This window comes from Tamandua tetradactyla, chromosome 16 (genome assembly GCF_023851605.1).
Source record: "Tamandua tetradactyla isolate mTamTet1 chromosome 16, mTamTet1.pri, whole genome shotgun sequence".
Taxonomy (NCBI): Eukaryota; Metazoa; Chordata; class Mammalia; order Pilosa; family Myrmecophagidae; genus Tamandua; species Tamandua tetradactyla.
In genome coordinates this window covers 74,326,937-74,350,770 of record NC_135342.1, presented here as the reverse complement: position 1 = coordinate 74,350,770, position 23,834 = coordinate 74,326,937, and the positions used below count along the sequence as shown (strand labels likewise).

General features: G+C 43.1%; 2 long non-coding RNA genes across 3 annotated transcripts in view; one reads left to right on the top strand and one right to left on the bottom strand.

Annotated features, from left to right (window-relative positions):
* Positions 1 to 8,496, bottom strand: part of LOC143659793 (uncharacterized) — a 57,605-nt gene extending 49,109 nt beyond the window's left edge. For both annotated transcript variants that reach the window (XR_013163745.1, XR_013163743.1), the window contains exon 1: positions 8,403 to 8,496. This is a non-coding gene — a long non-coding RNA (uncharacterized LOC143659793). The remainder of the gene's footprint in view (positions 1 to 8,402) is intronic.
* The window catches only part of LOC143659794 (uncharacterized), a 69,143-nt gene continuing 53,797 nt past the window's right edge, over positions 8,489 to 23,834 (top strand). The window contains exons 1-2 of the long non-coding RNA XR_013163746.1: positions 8,489 to 9,515; positions 11,499 to 11,581. This is a non-coding gene — a long non-coding RNA (uncharacterized LOC143659794). The remainder of the gene's footprint in view (positions 9,516 to 11,498; positions 11,582 to 23,834) is intronic.

The following is a 23,834-nucleotide window of genomic DNA, read 5'->3' as shown; positions in this document are numbered from 1 at the left end:
AAACATCACTTAATATTGCAACTTATATTTGGCTCCCATTTCTGAGAGAAAATACAGTGGTAAAGAGATCATCCTTTTTAAATCATTTATAACGCAACACTATTTTTATTGAGATATAATTTGCATACCATAAAATTTACCCTTAAAAATGTGCAATTTAGTGGGTTTTTTGAGTCTATTCATGGAGTTGTGCAGCCATCACCACTATCTAATTTCAGAAATTTTTCATCACCCCAAAAAGAAACCCCATAGCCGTTCTAGTCATTTCCTCTTGCCCCAAGCCCACGGCAACTGTTCACTGGCCTTCTGGCTTTAAGGATTTGTCTATTCTAGACATTTCATATAAATGGAATCACACAGTGTGTGGTATTTCATGTCTGGCTTCTTTCTTAAAAATATTACTTAGCATAATATTTTTAAAGTCATCATGTTATAGATTGGATTAGTAGTTCATTCCTTTATATGGCTGGATCGTATTCTGTTGCATGGAAATAACACATTTTGCTTTATGCTTAATGTTAAGTGATGGACATTTGTGTTGTTTCCACCTTTTGACTGTTTTGAGTAATGCTCCAATGAATCTAACTGGGAAGGGCTTCCAGGTTTCCAGACAGGACCTTCTTCCCTGCTTGGCACAGAGCCTTGAGGGGACCTTGATGTCCTTACAGTCCTCGGCAATGCTGAGACCACCTCGGAATGTACCTTGGGGATCAAGGATGGACAGAGGGTCAGCTTGGCAGGAAAGCAATTTTCCCTGTCCTTGGAGTGCATGGGAGAAGACTCAAGAACACTCAACCCTTGTCCTGCTTCTCTTTGTAACTGGCCATGCCACCTTGACCAGCACTTCCCACTCTGGGCCTCAGTTTCCCCATCCATGAAAGGTTGGGCTTCTTTAAATGGGACCACTTAAACTTGCAGTGGAAAACAATTCCATGGTGTTGAATCCAATGCCAGGCTGCATTATGGTTACTTTTGAGACTGGGCTCATGTAAATTTATAGTGTATGTCAATATATGGTATGCAGTTTGTATGGATCGCATGCACAGTACAAAAATACAGATATCTTTTCAACATAATTATTTATCACTTCATTTTTTGGCATTCATTTTGCATTGAATTATACAGAGCCTGATAGGATAACTTAGGATGGGGAGAAAGAAAGAAAATTTCCGTCCAAAACTTCCAGTTACCAAAGGCTTTGGGTACATGATTCTGTCAATAACAAAGAAAAGCTACTGAAAATATTTTAAACCATATGTTAAGGAAGAGCCTGAGTTACAAGGTCACAGGAGCTCTACCAGGTATACATATCTACACTGTGTTCTTATCTTCTTTTGGTCTCAGCTGAGGCTGAGGCGGATGGCCATGAAGCTGTGAGGGGCCAACCATGAAGCCAAGAATCCAGGGTTGTGGCCACCTCCCCTGTCCAAGGCCATCCCGAAAGGAAACATCTCCCAGCAGTATCCCCAGAGACAGTAAAACAACATCACCCATTTCAGCAACGTGTCAAATAAAAGCTGTTTTGATTCGAAATATGGTGGCAGAACTCAGAGATGACAATGGCCTTTTCCTGTTCAGATACAAGTTAAAAATATTGCCTGCCTCTTCATTAACTCCAGTCTTAGCCATGCATATTTAAAAATACACCCATCAGTGGCTGTGCATTGGAAAATGTATTTGCATCTGATAATTATGATGCATTTAAAGGGCAAAATTAGAAAGCACAGAATTAGGCTGGCAGGCTTAATTAGCCCATTCTCTCTCTCTTTTTTTTAATGGGTGGAATTTGGGCAACTGTCTCCTCCTGGGGCACAAAGACCCCAATGGGAGTGGTGGGAATTCTCCCTCTCCTCTGTCACCCCAACACAAACCTCATCAGGAGATCAAGTGTGCACTGAGAACAGTGAGAAGCCCAAAACAAGAAGATTGCACGCTCCTGTCCTCAAGAAAACGATGTGAGTGCGATTAGAAAGAAATCTATCAGCAGATAACAGAGAGCCGTGCACGTGGCTTCCCAGAGGCCTGATATAAGCATGGTGGCAACATGGGTTTATATGTAAAGAGATGAATTCTGCAGTTTGATGCATTTGCTGGGAAAATTATCACTTCCTATCTGTACCTGAAGACACTTTTTTCCCACCAGCCCTGCCTGGCTGAGTAATTATGGAAATGTCCCCCACTGCATGCTATAGCTTGCCTCATCTCGCAGGTACTGTAGGATGCTCACGGAGCGGAGGGGTGAGAGGTGGGCAGGTTGAGTCTCTGGTGCATCAGAGCTGGCCAGGAGATTAGAAGCTTCAAAAGCCCTTCCAAGGGTCTGTGCTGGATGCTCTGAAATTGACTCCCTATCTCTGATAAGGTTATTTTGATGGTTGCTCTGACCTGCCCTGTACTCAGACAGGCGGATCCGTCCCCCAGCATTCAGGAGAGGAGTTGTCCAGTTTCAAGGCACCGTGGTCCGTCACAAGCTCAGGCAGACCAGGGAAGCAGGGACCCCAGGTATAACTCAGCCAATGTCCAATGAATCAGTCTCTTTTCGTTTTGTTTCTCAAGTCATGGTTTTCTTTATAATAGAGATAGGGTTTTCCTTTTTTTGCAGCAGATCTGGAAGCCTTCTTCAGAGTAAGGGAGAGTCTATTGTGCTTTGTCCATTAAGCAGAACCCAGAATGGGCCTCCCCACTTCAGGCCACGTGTAGTTTTCTATGATCCATGGGGCAACTGGGGGCTGAAGAAAGGGCCCAAGATTGGGTCTGAATCCAGACTCTTCAGACCTGGCTGTCCTTAGGCAAAACACTCTCTAAGGTGAAACCTCTAACTTGTAAAACTGCTGTAAAATTTCATCATTTAAAAGAGTGGTTTTCAACCGGGGGCCATTGTGCCCAACCCCTATTACCCATGTCTGGGGAAACAGAAAGGGACACATCCTATAAGGCACAGGTCGACCCCCACCACACAGAATCCTCCAACCCTGGTATCAACAGTGCCAAGCTTGGAAAATGCTAACTTAAATCACTTGATAAAAAAAGTATCAAATATCTGCTTTGTACCAGGCATTGGCCCAGGAGCTTGGAAAACATCAGGGAGCCAAGCATACAGCCTCTGCCTTCATGGAGCCTAAATTCTGGGGGATGAAGTGAGAAGACAAGTATGAGGTCATTTCTTTGCTGACAATCTGGGTGGACAGATTATTCTGCCGAATGTTTCTTTTGCATGATAAACTGCCTTGCATTTGGATGTAAACCTTAAAATACGAGGGAGATCTTCTTGGCATCCCCAACTGGCTTCTACTCTAGTTGCTTTGTTGAAAATCCAATAGCCATGTCCTTACTGGCTCTTGTAGTGCAAGGTCAGAGGCCTGAGCAGGTGGATATACTTATCCTCTGCCCCACATCAAGCCCCGTGTGAAAGGAATATCCCATCAAAAGCTCATGATGCAAGAGCTGACTTCTGAGCTCGCTTCCTCCATACACACTATGACCCCATGCATGTTGCCCACTTTTCCCAACTCTCTGCTGGTATTATTGCATGGCATCTGTACCTCCTATCATCCAGGCTAGGATTTCTTTCTGTTTTGTCATTCCCCCTTTCCATTCTCATCATCAGGCATAAAGCCTCATAACTGAAACTTTCAGTAGTGCACTTCTTTCTCTCCCACCCCAGCTCCTTTCCCTCCCTTTGATCTGCCAAGACCATGCACTTCATCCTTGTATGCCTTCCCCACTGGCAGTCACACCAGGTGAGGCTGTGTCCCTTGGAAAGTCTAGACACCTTAGCAAGGGCCATCTCTGTCACCTCAGTGGTATGTGGTGCCATAGAAAAGTCTTTAGTCTTTATCAATTGGTCAAAATTCAAGCATTCATTTTCAGCATTTCATAATCTTGATAAAGCAAATGTGTGTGGCCCCAAAGTACAAAAATGGGGGAGGGAGCCAGGACCCCCCTCCTATTGCATTTGTACTGTCAATATTAAGTATTTTTTTAACCTGTTTAATGAGTCTTCCTGGTCGGCCATTTCATTTCAAAGAATAAAAAATAAAAAAAAAGAATAAAGAAAAGGTATTTTCTGCCCTTGGTATTTGGTATACCAAATTAAATTATTTTATTAATTTGGTTGCCAAAACTCAGCTATTGGAATTTCCCTAGTTATGAGCAGAATTGCTTGACCTGGTGTCCAGTTGAATGACAAAAATGGCAGCCTCATCCAGCATTCCCCAGAGAGAGAAAAAATACTCATGAGCTGGGCATAAGCATGAAACCTGGCAGGCCCTGGAAAGGGTGAGAAAAATCGGGAAAGCCTGAAGAGGAATCTCTCAGGGCCTCTTACCTCCGTGCAAAGATACCTTTCATCTGCAGCAGAACCAGCTCCATCACTCCCTTGTGTTTGCAACACAAAAATTAGCAGAGAAGAGGATAAATAGTACAGTGATTGTCTATGAGGGGGGAAGGAGAAATGCAGAGAAACCCCACCATGGCATAAACAGAGCCAGCCAACGCTGAAAGGATTTCCACACACCGGGTTTTTAGGGTGCTTGATTTACCATTCAAGTGAGCACAGCTGTTGGGCGGGGGGGTGGGGGGGAGGGTGGGGGTGGTCCAGGGCTCTGAGCCAAGGCGGGGGAGACAGGATAGAGCATGAACAAGGAGGGAGAGGATTGTTTGCAGACTAGACTATTAAATTGACTTGGAAATAGTTCCCCTCATTCCTCCCTGCATAAAATAGTTGTCTATTTCAGATGGATTACCACCAGCTCCCAGATAGGGCCCTTAAGTGCTGTTTATTCAGTGCGCTAATTGCAGTAATGGAACCCACCCCTAGTTGTTGCTCAGCTTCAGTCCGGTTTTCCCTCATGAGCTGTGTTAGTTGCAGCCCTATTTGTGGTTCATCCTCTCAGCCCCCAACAATGAGCACAAGTGGCAAATGTGTAATTATTTATTTTATTGCTATCAATGCAGCCATCACTGACTGGCCATTGCCACAGGGGGCTTCTGGTTAGCAGGGACACTGTCAAAAGGAGTGGGCCTGTCTGGAGTTGGAATGACATGCTTTCAGGACAGGGCCTGCTGAGGTTCTTGAGGAGGGCCTTGGTTTGGGGCCAAGTTCACAGCGTGGGGCATGTCTGGTAGCCATGGTGGCCGTGGTAATGGTTCCTGGTGGTCTTGCTTTTGTACTAAAATTAGCAGCAGGAATAACAGCCCGTGTCACTCACTTCAGTAGCCATTCAGGCTTGGGGCAATGCACTCATCACTGTGCAAAGGCCAGGCCAATCAGAGGCCCAGTGTGCACTGTGGGCGGTGTCCATGACCTCTTGGCTATATGCAGTTGGAACACACTCCTTGATGCTTCTTCACCAAAAAGCTTTTGCCTTTATGCCCTTATCCCCTCAAACCCCCATCCCAATGCAAGAACCAGTTTGTCCTGACCTCAGACATCAGCTCCTGCCTTCCTTTCCTTTTGCTGCGATAACATATTGCCTCAAAGCCAGTGGCTTAAACCAACACAGATTCATTACCCTATAGCTCTGGAGGTCAGAAGTCTAGCACAGGTCTCACTAGACCCATGTCAAGGGTCTTACTGGAACCAAATCGAGATGATGGCAGGGCTGCCTTCCTTCTAGAGAGGAGAGGGAGAACCTGATTCCTTGCCTTTACCAGCACCTCAAGGCCCCCCGTATTCTTCAGTCCCTGTCCCTTCAGCAATGGTGATCTGAGTCCTTCTCACATGGCATCACCCTGACACTGACTCTTATACCTTCCTCTTCTACCTTGAACAAGGACCCTGTGACTTTGGTGGGCCCATCTAGATAATCCAGGAAATCTCCCCATCTTCAAGTTGGATGATTAGCAAACTTGGTTCCATCTACAACATTAATGTCCCTTTGCCATGTGGCCTACATATTCACAGGTTCTGGGAATAAGATGAGGACATGTTTGGAGGTCACTGTTGAACCTGCCACAGCTCCCCTTCCGAGAATGGACTGTAACTCATCTCCTCCACTCGGCAGTTACACAAGGGAACTTTCAAGTGACATCTGAGTTAATCTTGCATCCTGGTACACGCACACACACATACCAACTATACCAGCCTCATGGGTCAGACCAGAAATAGAATGTAAGGTCTGTGCAGGCAGTTTGGGGATATATCTCAAGTGCTTAAAACAGTGCCTGGCAAAAAAAAATTAAAAACCAACAAAAAACAGTGCCTGACATATTGCAAGCACTCAATAAATACTTGTTGAATCAGTCAATCAGAAGAATAATTTCCAACCTAGGAATGGTGTGACAGTTTGTTTATGTTTGGGCTCTGGAGTCAGATGTGGGCTCTGTTTCTTGCTTAGCTACTATGTGACTTCTCTTGTTGAGCCTCAGTGACCTCATCTCAGGAGTGAGGATAAAGTCACCTGCCTAACAGGGCTGCCGGGTGGATACAAGTGTGTTTAGTAGAAGACCCGGGACACATGGGTGGCTCGAAGAACAGAAAGCAGCGTCATCATCCAAGCAGCTCCTTGGACAGGAAAACACACATGTAGGTAAACAAGGGCTTCAAATGTTAGAGGTAGGAAATGCTCAGTTCTAGCAGCAGTGCCAAGGAGCTGAAAAAACTATATACCTACTGGACGCACACACCATGACACAGCTACTAAGATGACATGCATTTGGAGCCCACACACTCACAGTCCAATATACACATATGGGGTATATACCTTTCTCAAAGTATATCACTGACATTGGGGCCCAAAATGCACACACGTGGAGGAACTGCATGTCCAGACACATATACATTGACTTGTTTGTACACACACACTTTTGCTCAGAGAGCACACACCCAATGTGCTTGAAGAAAGTACACACTCCCTATCCACGGGTTCAGAACCCTGACAATGCACACATTCTCCCACACTTATTAAATCCATCCACACTCAGTAAATATCCACACATACACACACGCTGAATATATACACACAGTTTAAACACACACACAAAAGCCCTGGATGCGCCCCCCCACAGAGGACATACCCAGCAGAACATGCCAATGCACAAGTGCATGCACACATACAGACTCTTCAATTCTTTCTGGAATCTGTCTGGGTTCCAAGGCAGTCAATTGTTTGGCCTGAGGGAGGCTGTAATTATTCTCCCAGCCACAGCAGGCAGAGCAGGTCAGAGACCTGTTTGGGATTGTACAGTTTGTATCTCCCATCCTCCCTATGAGTAAGGATGGTGCAGAAAATGAGAGCTTTAGCTCTCCCTGAGCACTCAACTTCCAACTCTCTACCCACCTGACCCCACCGAAGCCCATGACATAGGGATGACCTCTAAAAGCATTGCTGGGTCTTTTGCAAGAGTTCCCCATGCACGACTCACTGCCTATTCCTCCCCTACAAACTGAGCTGGCAGGGATCCAGGCCACCCCACGGGGCCAGAGCCAAGTGCTTGGCGGCTCCCAGCACCATGGGGCCCTCATCACTGCTCCCCCTGGGGCCCTGTTTGGATGATGGGCCCAGCCAGCATTGGAAATCTGCAGAGAGGAGTCCCACACAACATCTGCTTGGCCTATCTGGGGCTAGTCAAGCAGAACTTTCTCTTATGCCTGCGCTCATCTAGGAATTGGGTTCCAATGAGCTGGAACCTTATGCTTTTGCCTGAAGTTTTGACAAGTTGTTGTTTCCTGGCAGCATCCAAGATGGAGCTGTGAACTCCATCTGGATGAACTAGTGGGAGACTCACCATGCACCTGCCACCCTGTCCCAGTTCACTTGTCATGCTCAGAAGAGCTAATAAACAAGGTTGTGCCTCATGTTGGGTGCATGGCCTCCTTCTGGGAGACCAAGTAATACCCTTGATTAGGGCAAGCCTCAAGGGATGTAGACCAAGTTTACCCTTTGTACGAGAAGGAGAGAAATGCAGTAGCAGTCTGGGCCAGTGGAGGGATGTAAATAATGTAATTCGGATGTTATCCATGGCCCCCACCCCTCAGAATTTAGTTAAAATGAGTGCAGACCCCAATCCCACTGCCATGCAAGAATGCAAATCGTCCCCACGATCGCTGATTCCTCCCCATATTCATTTCTTCACATTTCTCCAGTCTTCTGTGAGCTTCTGAGCTCACAAGCCTCTGCACGAGGCCTCAAATCCCATCCTCCTCAAGCCAGAGAAGAAGCCCATTTTTTTCAAAGGATTTCCAGACTAGAGCAACGCATCACAAACGTTTTATGAGTTTAGTGTGTTACCGAATGGTGGGTGATCCCAGGGGCACGGGGCCGACTTCCCGATATCCCCGGGCTTCAGGCCCGTGGTTGCTTCGCCGTGTTCCTCTTCCTTTCCACCCATCTCCAACAGCCCGCTCACATTCAGGCCCAGGAAGAACACTTCCCACCTGGCCCCAAAGAGATTCCATAACATACCATAAGACAGCTGCACGTTCACCAGCGAAGTTCCTCAGAGAGAGGTAACCGCATTCGCGCCACGGAAGTGAGCTTCCGGAAAGAGCGTGTCCCACTTCCGGTGAAGCCGGAACGGCCGAGAGGAGAGAGGCCGCGCGGATGGGGGTCGGGTCCCACTCGTATTTATTTAGGCGAGTCTGGGCCAAGAGCGCTACAGCTAGGAGCCAGAAGTCCTCACCCCGAGAAGCCGGGGGGCCCCGGGAAATGCCTCCCCAGTCAGGGTCTGGGCCTTTGTTCCAGGCTGACAACAGCGGCCTCTGCTCCCAACCTCCACCCCCGCCTCCCGTCACTGTGGTTTCTTCAGGCCAAGGCGGGTGAAAAAAGGGGCAGAGCCAGGTTACGGGCCTGTGCGGAGTTGACTGGGGGCCATTCATCCACAGGAGGGCTCCTGCTCAACAGAGTCTGTTTGTTTCCCCCGAGAGCCCCGGGTCCTCAGTGCCAAGGCGGGATGAGTCACTGGCTCCCCGGCCTGGCCTCACTCTGGGAGACTTCAGAGACTGCCCTTCTCCCCGCAGACGCCCTGGGCCCCAGGCAGATGTGGGCTTTGCCCCGGGAGCGTGGATGGAAGCGCAGCGGGGGAAACGGTGCCCGGGGGAGCCTGTGGGTCTCGACCCGGGTCGCGGGGATTCCACGTGTGCTCATCGGCTGGCTTTCTTCAGGAGTTGCCGCGTCCTCGGTTTAAACCTGAGCCCTCACCCTCGGAAAGTGATGGCCGACAAGTGTGTATCCTCATGCTGGGTGGCTTTTCAAATATTTCACAGGCTTCCAGAAATGCTCTGGACGAGAGAAATGTCTTTCTTTGGATCCATGAAGTTCAGTCATGGACACCAGCGACACATCCTCACTGATAGAAAATTGGATGAAAATTCAACCAGTTTGCCTGACTGCCCTTCAGTTTCTTCATATATTAAATTAAGGTCATACTCCCTACTGGCTTCACACAATGCTGTGAGGATTAAATGAGGAAATACTTACCAGCAGGATGACTACTACAGGTCATAGGATGTGCTTGGCATTTTACAAATGTAACAACTGATGGAATCCTCCACCACCCCAGAGCTCCAGGAAATGCAGGTATCTTTATACCCACTTGGAAGGAACTGAGGCCTGGAGAGATGAAGGGGCCCAAGTTCACAGAGCTAATAAATATCATATAATTCAGCAAATTAGAAGGGCAGTAAGGGTAGCAAAAGGAGAGTGCTCAGACAACTTAGAGAGGCAAGGATGTTTTAGTGGTTTTTAAGTACTTTAGAAGCACATGTATTAATAAGCAATGGGTATGGTAATTATAAAGCTGGTTTATCTGCTCATTAAGAACAGTTTCCCAATGCCCTTAACTGCATTAGCCTCCAGACAAGTTATTTCCTAAAATAGAAAGTTATAAACCTGCACATAAGCCTGATGAATTTTTCTCATGTTTCCTCCAAGGAAGGGAGACATTGCTCCACAGATATTTATTCAGTGCTTTCTTTGGGCCATACACTCCATAAGGGCTGGGAATAAAATTGGTGACCAAAAGGGAACTTACAGTGTAGAGCAGGGTTTCTCAACATTGGCACTGTTGACATTTTGGGCAGGATAATTCTTTGTGATGGCGCCATCCTGCTCATTGTAGGATATTTAATGTTGCGAGTAGCACCCATACCCCAAGGTGTGACAACCAAAAATGTCTCCAGACATTGCCCAGTGTCCACTGAGGGGGGGTGTCAGTCATCTCCAGTTGAAACCCCTGTTCTGAAGGAAGAGAGAGTTATTAATCAAAGAACAATCATAAGCACAAGGAGCTCAGAAGATAGATGGAGCCCAGTTTTCTTGGTAGAGGTGACATGTAAGTGGATGTGGTCACAGGTGCTGGTGTATCTAACCAAGAAAAGCCGGGAGACGAGCAAGGAAATCAGAGGCAAACAAATCAGAGGCAGAGAGAGCAGTGTGACCCATGGCACGGAGACAAGTGTGATCCTGATTTGGGACCTGTTTTGTACAACATATGTTTCAGGGCTCCAGATAAAGATGAAAGGCATTATTCCATGGGCAACTGACAAAACACAGAGAAATGTCAATCTGCATTTCAGGAGGTTTTGATAAGCTTTCAGAACCATGGGGCCAAAATATGATGAACTAATAGGAATATAAATGCAAACTTCTGAAGTATGGTTCAAAACATCCAACCAATGAAAAAGGGAAAACCTGGCTGAAAATCAGATTTTAGAGGCTTTGGGTATAAGCTGGTGCTTCTCAAGCTCAAGCAAGCATCAGAATCTAATGGAGGGCTTGTTAAAGCATAGATATTGACCCCACCCCAGGGTTTCTGATTCAGAAACCTGAGGGCAAGGTAGAGTCTGAGAATTTGCATTTCTCACAAGTTCTCAGGTGATGCAGAGCCTGCTGGTCCGGAAATCAACTTTTAAGAATGCTTCCCAAAGATGATAATAAAAACATGGGTCACACCAATAGAAATATGGTGTCCAGGATAAGATGAGAACCTGATGGACGATTTCACTTGATGTGCATTGCTTGCAACATCATATTTTAAAAGAATATTTGGAAAACTGGAAGGTATCCAGATAAGAGTATCAAAAATAGAATGTATAAAAAATGTCTTAAGAAATTGGGATATTTAACCTAGAAAAGAGGAATCATGGTGAGAAGAATCAGGGAGCTGCCCTCAAATAGCTAAGGGGCAAATACTATGAAAATGACTTGATTCACTTTTTTATTCCTCAAAGTCAGCCACATTGGTTCAAAATAGGGACACCCAGGGGATGAGTGTCAGGACTGGAGCTTTTGATGCCGTGTACAGAAGAATCTTCTGATGATTAAGCATGGTCCAATAGAAATACAATTAAGCCGCAGAAGTAATATTAAACTCTCTAGCAGCTATGTTATAAAAAGTGAAAAGAAATGGGTGAAATAAATTGTAGTAATAATTTTATTTAATCCAATATTTTAAAATATTATCCTTTTGACAAGTAATCAGTACAAACATTATGCATGAGATAGTTTACTCTTTTTTTCATGCTACCTGTTCTAAGCCTGGTATGTGTTTTATGCTTATAGCACATCTCCAATTGGATCAGCCACATTTCACATGTCCAGTGCCATATCACATGTGGCTTGAGGCTTCGGAGAGTGCAGCACTGGTGAGTCGGTCACTGTTAGTGAGTGATCCCTAATGTTAATCAGTTCCTCTGTCCTGTTACTGGCTTTAGGATTTAATGGCATTCCTATCTCATTCATGTACTCCTATTTTAATTTAAAATGAACTCATTATATGTTTTTATATCTATTTTAAGAATATTATAACATGTTTTAAGATATCTAGAGGTACCCCAGGGCACCCGAAATAGTGATAGTATCAGGATTCTTTTGCCAATAAGTGACAGGAGATTCGATTCAAACTAGCTTAAAAACATACCAAACAAATTTATCAGTTTACATATTTGAAAAATCTAGGGGTGATACTGGCTTCAGTCAGATACACCAATAGTGTCACCGGAACTTTTCTTGATGGGTCCCAACTTCACTTTCCTCTTTGTTGCCTTTTGCCTTTGGCTTTTATCTGTATTTTCCCAAGATAGACCACAGGAAACTCCAGTCTTAAATCATCCATATATTGAGAATTCCCTATAGAATAAGTTTCTAATTTCAAGTAATTCCAAAATTTCTTGGATTTGAGGTTCATTGACTTGGCTTGGCTTGGTAGTTTACTGCTTATGCCTGAACCAAGCTTTGTGGCCAGAGGGCTGGTATATGCATTTGGTCAAGTGTGCGTCATCTCTGAAGTCAGGACTCTAGGGTGTCCGCCCCATGCAAACCTCAAGAATGAGGGTGGGGAAGACTAGTTCCCTGAAGGGAGGGAAGAGGGTAAAGACTGGCTAGTTTGAAAGACAAAAATGTCAGAAATCCACCAGGATGGGCATTAATGATTTGATCATTTTGATCCTGGATTATAATCTCTGCTCTTTTTAGAAGGCCCAGATTCTCTTTACGAGGCAGGCACTCCTTGAAATTTCATAGATTAGGATCTCAATTTGAGACACCAATCTTGAGGGACAGGGCCAGAAATTGTGCCTTGCTTTGCTTTTTTATTATTTTATTGTGTGTATATATATATATATATATATATCACACACATATGTCATAAACTTTGCCATTTTAACCATTTATAAGTGTCCAACTGAGTGGCATTAATTACCTTTACAATGCTGTGCTACCATCACTACCATCCATTACTCAAACTTTTTATCATCTGAAACAGAAACTCTGTACTCTTTAAACAATAAACCACCATTTCCCCATTCCCTGGTAACTTCTAATATATTTTCTGTCTCTTTGAATTTGCTTATTCTAGATTATCCATATAAGTGGAACCATGTGGTAGTTATCTTTTTGTGTCTGGCTTATTTCACGCAACATGATTTCTTTAGAGTTCATCTTTGTTGAATAATGCATCAGAGTTTCATTCCTTTTAATCGCTTAATATTAAGGCATAGTATTGATAAACCACATTTTTTTTAACCTCTTTTTTTTTTATTATTATTTTATTTTTGCATGGGCAGGCACTGGGAATCAAACCAGGGTCTCCAGCAGGACAGGCTGGAACTCTACCTGCTGAGCCACAGTGGCCCACCCAGTACACCACATTTTGTTTTTGTCTATTGATGGACATGTGTTGTTTCCACCTTTTGACTGTTTGAATAATGCTGCTACAAACACTGGTATACAAGTGTCTGTTTGAGTCCCTGCTTTCAATTATTTTCAGGTATGTATCTAGGAGTGTAATTGCCAGGTCTCATGGTAATTCTATGTTTAATTTTTGAGCAGTCGCAAAACTGTTTTCCACCACAGCTGTACCATCTCACATACCCACCAGTGGTGCATGAGAGTTCCAATTTCTCTGTATCCTCACCAACACTTGTGATTTTACTTTTAAAATAAACATCCGTCTTAAGGGATGTGAAGTGCTACCTTGTTGTGGCTTTGATTTGCTTTCCCTAGTGACTAATAATATTGAGCGTCTTGTAGTGTGCTTATTGGCCCTTTGCATATATTCTTTGGAGAAATCTCTATTAAAGTCCTTTGCCCATTCTTTGGTTGTATTATTTGTATTTTTGTTGTTGAGTTGTAGGAGTTACTGACATATTCTGGATTTGAAACTTTTATCCGATAGATGATTTATGACTAGTTTCTCTCATTTTTTCAGTTGGCTTTCATTTTATTTATAATTTCCTTTGATGCACATTACTTTGTTTTTGACCAGTCTACTTTGGAAACTTTGCCTTCTGTGGCTGAATTTATAAAACAGACTGAGATCAGTATGAGTCCTGGGAGTTTAAAAAATAAATTTAAGTTTATACATTCCCAGAAACTCTAGAAGAATGAAACTTGGATTAATTGTGCTTTTGTCTATTCTTTACCTTCCTTTCCCCAAAACAAAGAGTGTTCTGCCAAGATGGTGATTGCCTTCACATCAAAGATCTCCAAGCTCAAAGATGTGAAAATCCAAGAAGACTCAAACTATGACTTCTTCAGATCCCATAATATCTGAAAAACAGGATATGTATTTCATCAGAATACCTGTAGATCTTGCTCACAGGCATTCTTTGTTTGTGCCAGTTACTCATTCCACTTTAACCACTAATTTCCTCCCCTTGGAGTTCTATTTCCCCAAAGTTATGTATTTTTCTCTTCACATATACCTAAGTGGTTCTTGAATTCAACCAGCCCTAAACAGGGCTGTGGGCTGATGCTTGCAATCTTTACATGTCTAATGAGTTTGGAGAAAAACAGAGGACATGAAAACTTTACCAAGCCAAAGTACCCTTAAAGAAATAGTGTTTTTAGTTATATAATATAGGATTCTTTATCTCAAACCAAGATATATTTACAGAAAAAGTGACCAGAAAATATTAGTTACACTGTGGCTGGGTTTCCCATAAGACACCAGACACTTTCCTTATTTAATTTATGGGCTCTTGTTCATCCTTCAAGAGCCCCCAAGTCTTTGCTGGCTTTTTTCCCATAGAATTCTTTACCCACTGCTTTGTTCTATGACTTTACCTCTATCATGGCATTGACTTGACAGTTCTGAGGTAGTATGGCTTAATGTTAACATCTCAGCTCTGTTATTTACTAACCATGTGCCTACAAAGTTCTTAAATTTATCTGGCCTCAGTTTCTTTCTCTGTAAATATAATAATAGCAGCAGCAACACAAAACCAACCAACCAGCACAAAAATGGGCTCCCTTTAAAAAGCACATCAAAAATTGTTCAGTGCATGGGCACTCAGTAAATAGTGACATATTAATTATTATCATACTATACTATGGGTACTTGTTCATTAGTCAATCTTCCCCATGAGACTCTAGGGCATACTGAGCTTTATGTCTTGATCCAGACTGTAAAGAAATTTGTATTTGTTGAACTAATAAAATGAGTAAATGAATGAATACATTCAGATCAAGACAGAATTCAGGCCACAGCCTATATGTAAATATCTAGAGGATTGTGAACTAGAACAATAATGTTATACCCAACTTTTTAGTTTTCAATTGAATATTTAGACTGAATTACTGAACCTGTAATTAGACTGAATTACATGAACTCAGTATTTCTGAGAATCAAATAAGGTCGATATTGGCATTTCATATGGTTCAAACTGATTAAGAGTTAGAAGACTTGAGTTCGTTTTCAGTGTTGTTCAGATATCACCATATGATTAACTGTATTAAGTATCTTACTGGTCTACCTCCTTGAAACCACAGTGACCAAGCAGAGACTTAAAATCAAAATTAAGCATTTATAAATGATAAATGGTTGCTTGCAAATCAAGCCATCAGTATTGTAGGCCCAGAAACCTTGCCATTTGCTTTCTGAACTCAACCCCCTTCCTATGCATTGTTTTTGAATTAGAAAGGCTGCCTGTGTATTTTCAACTGGAAAACAGACACACATTCATCCCATTAAAGCCTAAAGTGTAACATCATTACAGGTACCTTTGAAACCTGAAATTGAGTCAGGAAATGATAAAAGGCAGTGGGCACCCAAATCATCTCTGAACCCGGAAGATTCAGAAGCAGACCAGCAGGGAACTCCTTACAAAAAATCATCTCTTATTTGGATTTGAAAACCCCTTCAGTAAATGCTGTTAATCTCGTCCTAACCATATTTTGTAAATACAAAGCCTGGTTCAGTGGTCCCATCGAGACCACATTTTCCAATAATGAGGGAAATGGCATTTACAGGAAGGTCTGAAACTTTCCTCTGGTAGCCTGCATTTTTGTAAGTCCCGTATGAAACCTTCATGTGGAGATGACTAATGGATCCACCTAATTAAATTTTTACAGCATTCCAGGGCTGGAGTGTCAAATGTTTGCTTCCAGCTTGCCTCCTTATAACACTGTCAAATAAGTCTCCCATCCCATCTCCCTCCCACACATACCTTTTTTAGGGGCTGTAGGCTGCATTCCAATGTCATAGGAAATCAGGATTTGGTTGATGAGGATGAAGAAATAGATTACCAAATAGTTTTTGCAAGCCAGCCTACCTTCACCTATTTAGAGAAGTTAAAAGAAAAAAGAAGTGCCATCAGGAGGGGTAGGATTCAACTTCTAAACAGGAAGTTGAAAAAGTCACTTCCAATGAATAAGTCCATCACTTGTTTTCAAATTCTTCCCCTAAAAGATTCATATATGCCTTTAGTGGGATTGAATTTTAACTTTGAAAACATACTTAAATTTGTTAGAGTCCATGGACTGGGAAAAAGGGTTTTGCTGAATGTAATCTGCAGTACCAGCTCTCTTGTTCTTTGTTATTTAATTGGTTACAGAGAGGAGGCATACATTTAGACCCTTTGCTTGTGTCCTTGCTGAAAGGAGAGGGTATATCACAAAAGATAGATGGTTGGTGAACATGTCTGGGGCTTCTCCTTAAAAAGAGGTGAATAGAACCAGATTTTAGTGTGAATGAATTTTGGAGTCAAGACAGGGCACTGTGGGAGGTCATGCACTCCCACAGTGACATCAAGAAGCATGCAGAAGGCATCTTGCAGATGTTCAGGATGGACATACACCACTCAAACACTGGTTGCCCTCTAAGTGTGAGATTCTCCAAACCTGATCCATATGGACTGCATCAGAACCACCCCAGGAGCTTGTTATAATGCAGATACCCAGACCTGACCCCAGGCCTTCTGAGTCAGAATCTGAGAATGGAGAGCCAGACTCTGCAAGCCTATCAACCCAGCTCCCAGACCAGCCCCTCCCACCCTGAATTTGGAGGTTTACTGCCTTTGGGGCTATTGGGAAGGCCAGAGCAAATCTCCATAGTTAACAGAGAGCTGAGAGTTGTGAGTGAAGCAATGCCCAAAGCAGCTGAGGCCAAATGGAGACTCCTCCCAGGGAACTAGATCTTCAGCACCATGAAGCTGTTGTTTTCATCCAGTCAGACGGTATCTGTAGACATCCTCAGGCTCACCTTATTCTCTAAGAAGGAGAATATCCCATGAGAAGGAATGAAAAAGGTATGAACTACTTGTCCCATATGGGAAAACACTGGACCAGGAAACTGGACCAAAGAAAGGGGTTTGCACCTATCAGAGAAGGCTTCATTCCATAAAATATAGGTGACCCAATGATGGTTCAGAAAATGTGAGTCCTACTTCCTGTGCCATCTGGGCTGAAGGCAAACTCCTTTTCCTTGTGGTCAGTCTGTTGGTCAGATAAGCCAAACAAAAAGGGAAAAGATTCTTCCTCTTGAGCTGGGACACTTCTTCCTGAAAGGATTTTTCTTTCTTAGGTGGAAAACCAACTGCCTTTGAAATGTGGTGATATGGTTTTGACTACAAAGGTTCTAAAAGATGGATGGATTTGAGGGCCTAATAAGGTCCAGCATTTTTTAGTTATACATCCTTGGGCAAGTGGTATAATCTCTTATTTCCTCATTTAAAAAATTAGAGCAAAAAATGCTTGCTTTACAGGGCTTTCATGATGATTAACACATAGTGCCATATTTAGGGCACAGCTAAGTGTTCCTGTGATGGAGAAATGAGGGACTCCATGGGATTCTCAACCTCTCTCCAGCCTTCTTCCCAGAAAGAGAACTTGGAGTCTCCCACAGCACATGACCCTAGGTTTAACTCTAGGCTTGTTTTGGGGAGAGGATGGGGAAGCATATTAGCTGATTAGAAAAAGCATGGTCCTGGAATTAGGGCCTTAAAAAAATTCTCAGTTCCTCAAAAAGTTAAACATACATTACCATATGATCCAGTGCTATTACTGTTAGGTACATACATGAAAGAATTGAAAGCAGTTATTCAAACAAATACTTGAATACAAAAGTTTATAGCCACCTTATTTACAAGAACCAAAGGTAGAAACAATACAAATGTCCATCACCATATGAGTGGATTAACAAAATGTGCTACGTCCATACAATGGACTACTACTCAGCCATAAAAGAATGAATACCGTTACCTACTATAACATGGATTAACTTTGAAAACATTACATTAAGTCAAAAAAGCTAGACATGAAAGCTATGTATGATTCCATTTATATGAAATATTCAGAGTAGGTAAATCTATAAGGATAGAGTGCCAGGGGTTGAGGGTAAGGGGAAACAGGGAGTGACGCTTTATGGGTACAAAGTCTCCTGTTGGGGTCATGAGTGTGTTTTGGAACTAGATAGAGATGGTGATTGCACAGCATAATAAATGTACTAAATGTCACTGAACTGTACAATTTAAAATGATTACCTTAGGTTGTGTGAATTTTACCTCAGCTAAAAAATAAATTTCAAAGTCAATGCATGGTGTCTTGATGCCAGAAGGAGGAAAATAGAAGAAAAAGGAGGCAGTAATTGTCAAAGTACTGATTAAAAATTTGCACTTTGAGGACAGGGCAGTCCCCTAAATCTCTATAATTAAGACAAAGAAGGCAATAGCACTGGGGAAGGCAACAGTTCAGCTGATAAATAGCAACTGAAGGAGGCGTGAGCCAGTAGCTTCTAGGGAAGGGTCAGCTGAACTGATTTTTTTTTAAGTCAGTGAACATGTTAAGTGTGCAAACAGCACTGCTGATTCTTTTGTTCCCCCTCTCCCCACCCTCTCCACCAGCTCTCTTGGCTTGGCACGCATCCTATTTTCCAAGCGGCAGCTGTGTGCAGTTGAATAGTAAATCAAACACCCTAAAAAACTGTTGTTTTAAAACAATGTCCCAGATTTCCCAGATATTTCATTTCTGTTTTCCTTCCCAACAACCCTTGCCTCAGATGGCAGTGGAGTAAACTCATTCAGGTATTGAACCTCTGTCCTTCTCAGAGGGAATTAATGAGTGAATTCCCATTGAAAAGTGGTTTTGGGGACAGAATTTACAGGCAGAAATAATTTCAGACTGGCCCTGCTTGCTGTTGGGAAACATGTTTTTAACAAGTGTCTTGAATGGCTGGCCAGGGTTTTCTGGGGACACAGATCACCAGGGTGAGCCCCAACTTTCCAAGGATGCGGGCAGCATGCTCCCCACCACCTGGCTCTGCAAACCATTCCACAGGAAGCCTTTTGTCAGTGGCCCCCAGAGAGGGCTGTGTGGGATTCAACCTCATGTCTGGGGGAAGCGGTTCTATGGGAAGAGACAAAATCATTGTGGTGAGAGCTCACCCTGCTTCTTGTTAAATATTGTACACATGCACACATAAGCACAAACTTACAAGCCCTGTGCTCTGGGTGCCCCAGCTCTGCCTTTGCCTTTACCTAAGCCAGGCTTTTTCAACCTCGGCTGGACTGACATTTGAATGGAATCATTCTTTATTGGTGGGGCAGGGGATGGTGTTGTTGACATGCAGCGAGGTGAGCTGACTCACCAAAGTCACAGAGCTAATCAAGTCTCAGAGCTTATCACATACTTGCTCAGCAAACATTTTTAAACCACCTACTATGTGGCTGGTATTATATGGACACTGGCAGTCAGCAAATATTTATTGAGCTTTAAGGGTCAATATAGTAGAGATGAGACAGAATAAAACAAACCTTCTCTTTGTGGAGGAGACAGGATATAAACATGTAAACCAGGATTTCTGAGCCTCAGCAGACGTTTGGTACCAGATAATTCTTTGTGGTGCAAGATTGTCCTGAGCATTGGAGGGTGTTTAGCAGTATCACTGGCCTCTACTAGATGCCAGTAGAACCCAACCCCCAGCCATGACAACACAAAATACCTCCAGACATTTCCCAGTGTCCCCTGGGGGATGCAAAGTCACCCTGGCTGAGACCCACCAACCTAAAGGAATTTTGAAAAAAACCACCTTAAAATGAGACAAAGTGGTCTAAATAAAAGCACAGGCTTATCTCTTTAGAGAGAAATGGTTGCATTTCAAAGATGAGCTCCCATGGGAAAGGATGTCCAGCAATGGGAGCTTTTCTGGAATATGATGAAGTTTACCCTGCTGAGAAGGCAAGCATTATTGAAATCCATAAGTGGACTAGCCGATTATCTGCAATTACCTCATTTAATCATTAATTGTCAGTGTCCACATTAGATGGTAAAGCACCAATAGAGGACTTTTCGATCTACATCACTGTAGTCTTCCTGGGACCTAGAACAGTGCCAAATAGCAAATCTGAGGCTCTGAATGAAAGGATGAATAAATCCCAACATCTCTTCTGTGACCACCAGGATCGTTGGTCCTCTTTTCCTTGCCCTGTCTTCTTTCTTACTCTTTGTTTTTCTGGCTCTTCCCCTCTTCCCAACCAGACCAAAAGATATACACACATTCTCAAGTACAAGAACAAATTTGCTAACACTCCCACAAACATACACACATATACACACCAGCACACTAGCAGGAAATTAGATGATGAGACCAAAAACATGTCCTTGACTCAATATTCTGAGAAACAAAACCATACCAAACCCAGCAACAGATTGCCGAGACACAAATTATGCTGGAAACATTGAGCTCTTGGCATTTGTTGGTTGGTTGCAACTTGAGGGCTTGAGGTCCCTGGCGTGGGGTCAACAAAAGTTCTGCATACAGTCCAATAAACAATATGATCCTCTGCATTCAGAGTGATGCACTTTACCATCATATTTGAAGCAAAAAATAACATGGAGCTATTCCCTCTCCCCCCAAAAAGAAACAACTCTGTGGTTATGAAGCCCACATAAGATGGTACCAGTCTCTAGGCAAAGATTATTAAAGGCTGGCTTAGGAGCCAGACACACAGTTCATAAGACATAATATTTTATTTACCAGATAAATATGAAACTTGCACATAAATTTGAGGGCACTTTGTTAAACACTTCATAGGTTGTACTACACCCAAAAGACTGTAACTGTGTTTTTAGATTGAGGACAATGATTGGGAAATAGCAAACCAGGCAAATAAATAAATTATATATATATTCATTTATTTTGTAACATGCTTATTTAGACTTACCACAAGGCCTCTCTTAGGTAACACACACTTGGCAATCTAAAATAAAAAATGACTTCGTGACCTGAAATAATTAAACTCCTTTTCCTTCTCCTCTGGACTGCTGCAGGATGCTGTCAATCTGTCAGTCTTAACAAAGTAGAGGAAGTTTAGATCCCAAGGTTGCCCATTTTTCCAAACTTTGCACAGAGGAACGGTTACAAATTCTAGGAGACAAAGTCCTAGAGATGCATAGATTCAAACTGCAAACCATATTTGAGTTGAAGAGAACCCCAGAACATACATGGAAATACACATTAACCTATAATAGGATGCTGAGTTGGGAAATAAGCAACAGTTTAGAATTCTTCCTAAATGCCTGCTGATCTGTGAGGGGGATCGTTCCCAAATCAGGCTGCCTGAGTTGAGATATACCTTGGAGAGTCAGACTGGCATAGTCCCCATAGAATCCTTCTTAGCCCTCAAAAGTTCATCACCCCAAATAGCAGTGATTAATGTTTATTGAGCACTTAGTGTGTGTCAGACTCTTGTTCTAAACACTTTACATGACTTTAATCCTATCCAAAACCCTAAGAGGTAATATTTTATTATCTGGGTTTTACAAATTAATATTTAAGACATAAGTGACTTTCCAAAGTTAACACAGTAAGTGGTGACCATGGGATTTGCACCAAGTTCATCTTCCATCAGATTTGACCACTGAGTTACAGCTGTGGATTTTGTTAAATGTGGTCCTCAGCACACTTCTTGCCTTTCTCTCCATACAGAGGCACTGTCCATCCCTCCATGACTCAGGTGTCACCTATATGAAGACCATCAAGAAAAATTCCATTTCAACACAAGTTCCAAATTGTTGGTAGTGGTAGCCTGAATCCACATGCTAAAGCAGCCAGGCTCAGTGGGGAAAATTTTACAATTGTTTAGTGATGTCTGATCTGGGTACAGAAGTAGTAATTAGTGGCACATATGCCACCTGTCTGCCACCATCTGTCTGATTCCATTGCTAAATAATTCCTCTCTTTTGAACTCCAGAGCCAGATTTTCAGTGCCTCTTAGACATGTTCCATTGGCATCTTGGACTCCTTAGGGCTGGTCTCTTCTTCCACTTTCCCTATGCAAATTTACAACATAACCATTCAGGCTTTGAACCTAGAAACCTGAGGGTAGTGCTTAGTATCTCCCTCTCCTTCACCTTTGACATTGATTCTCATCTGAACTATTGTCATGAGCATCTAACTAGTGCTCTTGCCTTCAGACTTGCACATTCCCTTTTCACTGTCAAATAGCCTTTCTGAAGCACTAATCTAGACATACCCACTCCCTTCCCAAATATCGCTGTGGCTCCCCTGCAGTCCAAAGTCTTCAGCTGGGTATGGAAGAACCTTAAAATGAAGCCTCATTCCGACTGTTCATGTATCTCCCATGCCCTTCCACTAAACATCCCATCTGACAACATAGAATATCACACTCCATCACTTCACCTTCATTCATGCTTGTGTACCTTTCATTTTATCTTTGCCCTCTCCCCTCACCTCCAACCTCCCCTGAGGTGGTCCACAGGCCTGAAGTTTTGCTTCGCAGATGGTGGTGAAACAGGGTTTTGAGCTCCCAATCATTCTGCTTTTAACTTAATCTATCATCTCAATAGCGCTTGAGTGCCAAGGCAGGCTGGCACAGAGAGAGGCACAGAAGGACTGTCCCTGAATGCTTCTTCTCTAACTTATTTCAATTCAGGTCACCTCCTCACCCACCTTGGACCTTTCACCTGTGCCCAAAAAGTCTGACCCACATAGCAAACCCAGACCCTCCTGTTGGGGTGCGCTAATGGACCCCCTCAGACCGCAGCCCCTCCCAGCTTTGCCATATCAGCTGAGTAATCTCCCCATGCATTCTGACACACAGCTGCTAGAGATGAAAACTGTACTGTTGATAGATGAAACTTTGGATAAGATTACATGGTTTGAATATCTTGATGACATATTTGTCTGAAAAGTCTTTTAGAGGACGGCCTAATATAAATGCGCGGAAATGTTTCTAATGACTAGCATTTGTCTACAGACTTCGTTGGAGAAATTAGCATTCGTGTGTCTCGGGATGTCATTTGCATTTGTATGTGGGGACCAACTTTTGAATAATCATTTCTCTCAGCCCAGAAGAGTTAACTATTTACTCTGAACACAGGAACACAGTCTGGTTTCCTTCTCAGGCTATGTGGCTGGGGCTGTGGTGTCCAGAAATAGGTAGTGATGTTCTAGGCACACATCTCCTGGAATCTTCTAAGTACTCCTCAGATACCATTTGCCCTGGCAAATATTTACTTGGCCTCACTCTCCTTGCTTGCTTTATCACCTCTTGCAGCCTAGTGAAATCTAGCTCTTTCTACGAACTCCAGCCCTACTTAGATGAAATCCGAGAAGTATCTGGTCATAAGCGTACTTGGAATTCTCCCCATACTAACACAGATTCCATTGAAAACCCCATAGAAACCAACTGGTGTATAGAGCCAGCATAGACCCTGGCCCTTAAGCAGTTTCTTAGAGGTTCATTGGCTGAAGTCCAGGGAAATTTTCTCAGTCCAATTTTGCTTTACATAGAGAAAGAAAAGACAGTCTGGGATAAAGCGAGGCAGAGCTAATTTCTAGCAAGGTTCTTATCTGTTCTATGACATTCTGGGAGCCAATTAACTTCTCTAGGCATCAGTTTGTTTAATCTATGATTTAGGGAGGTGATACTATCAATCATTCAGAATTCTGAAGGTGAGAGGAGCTCATGCCTATACAATCCCAGGGCTTGACACACAGTAGACACTCAATTAATGGTTGGGTTCCTGTCCCAACTCCTTAACGTCTGCTCATGGGCCATAAGCAATGCCACCGAGGCTCCTGACAGCAACTCTTGCAAACGGGAAAAGAAAAAAAAAAAGATACACTGGCTTCAGGGTGAGATTCATTTAGGAAAGTTT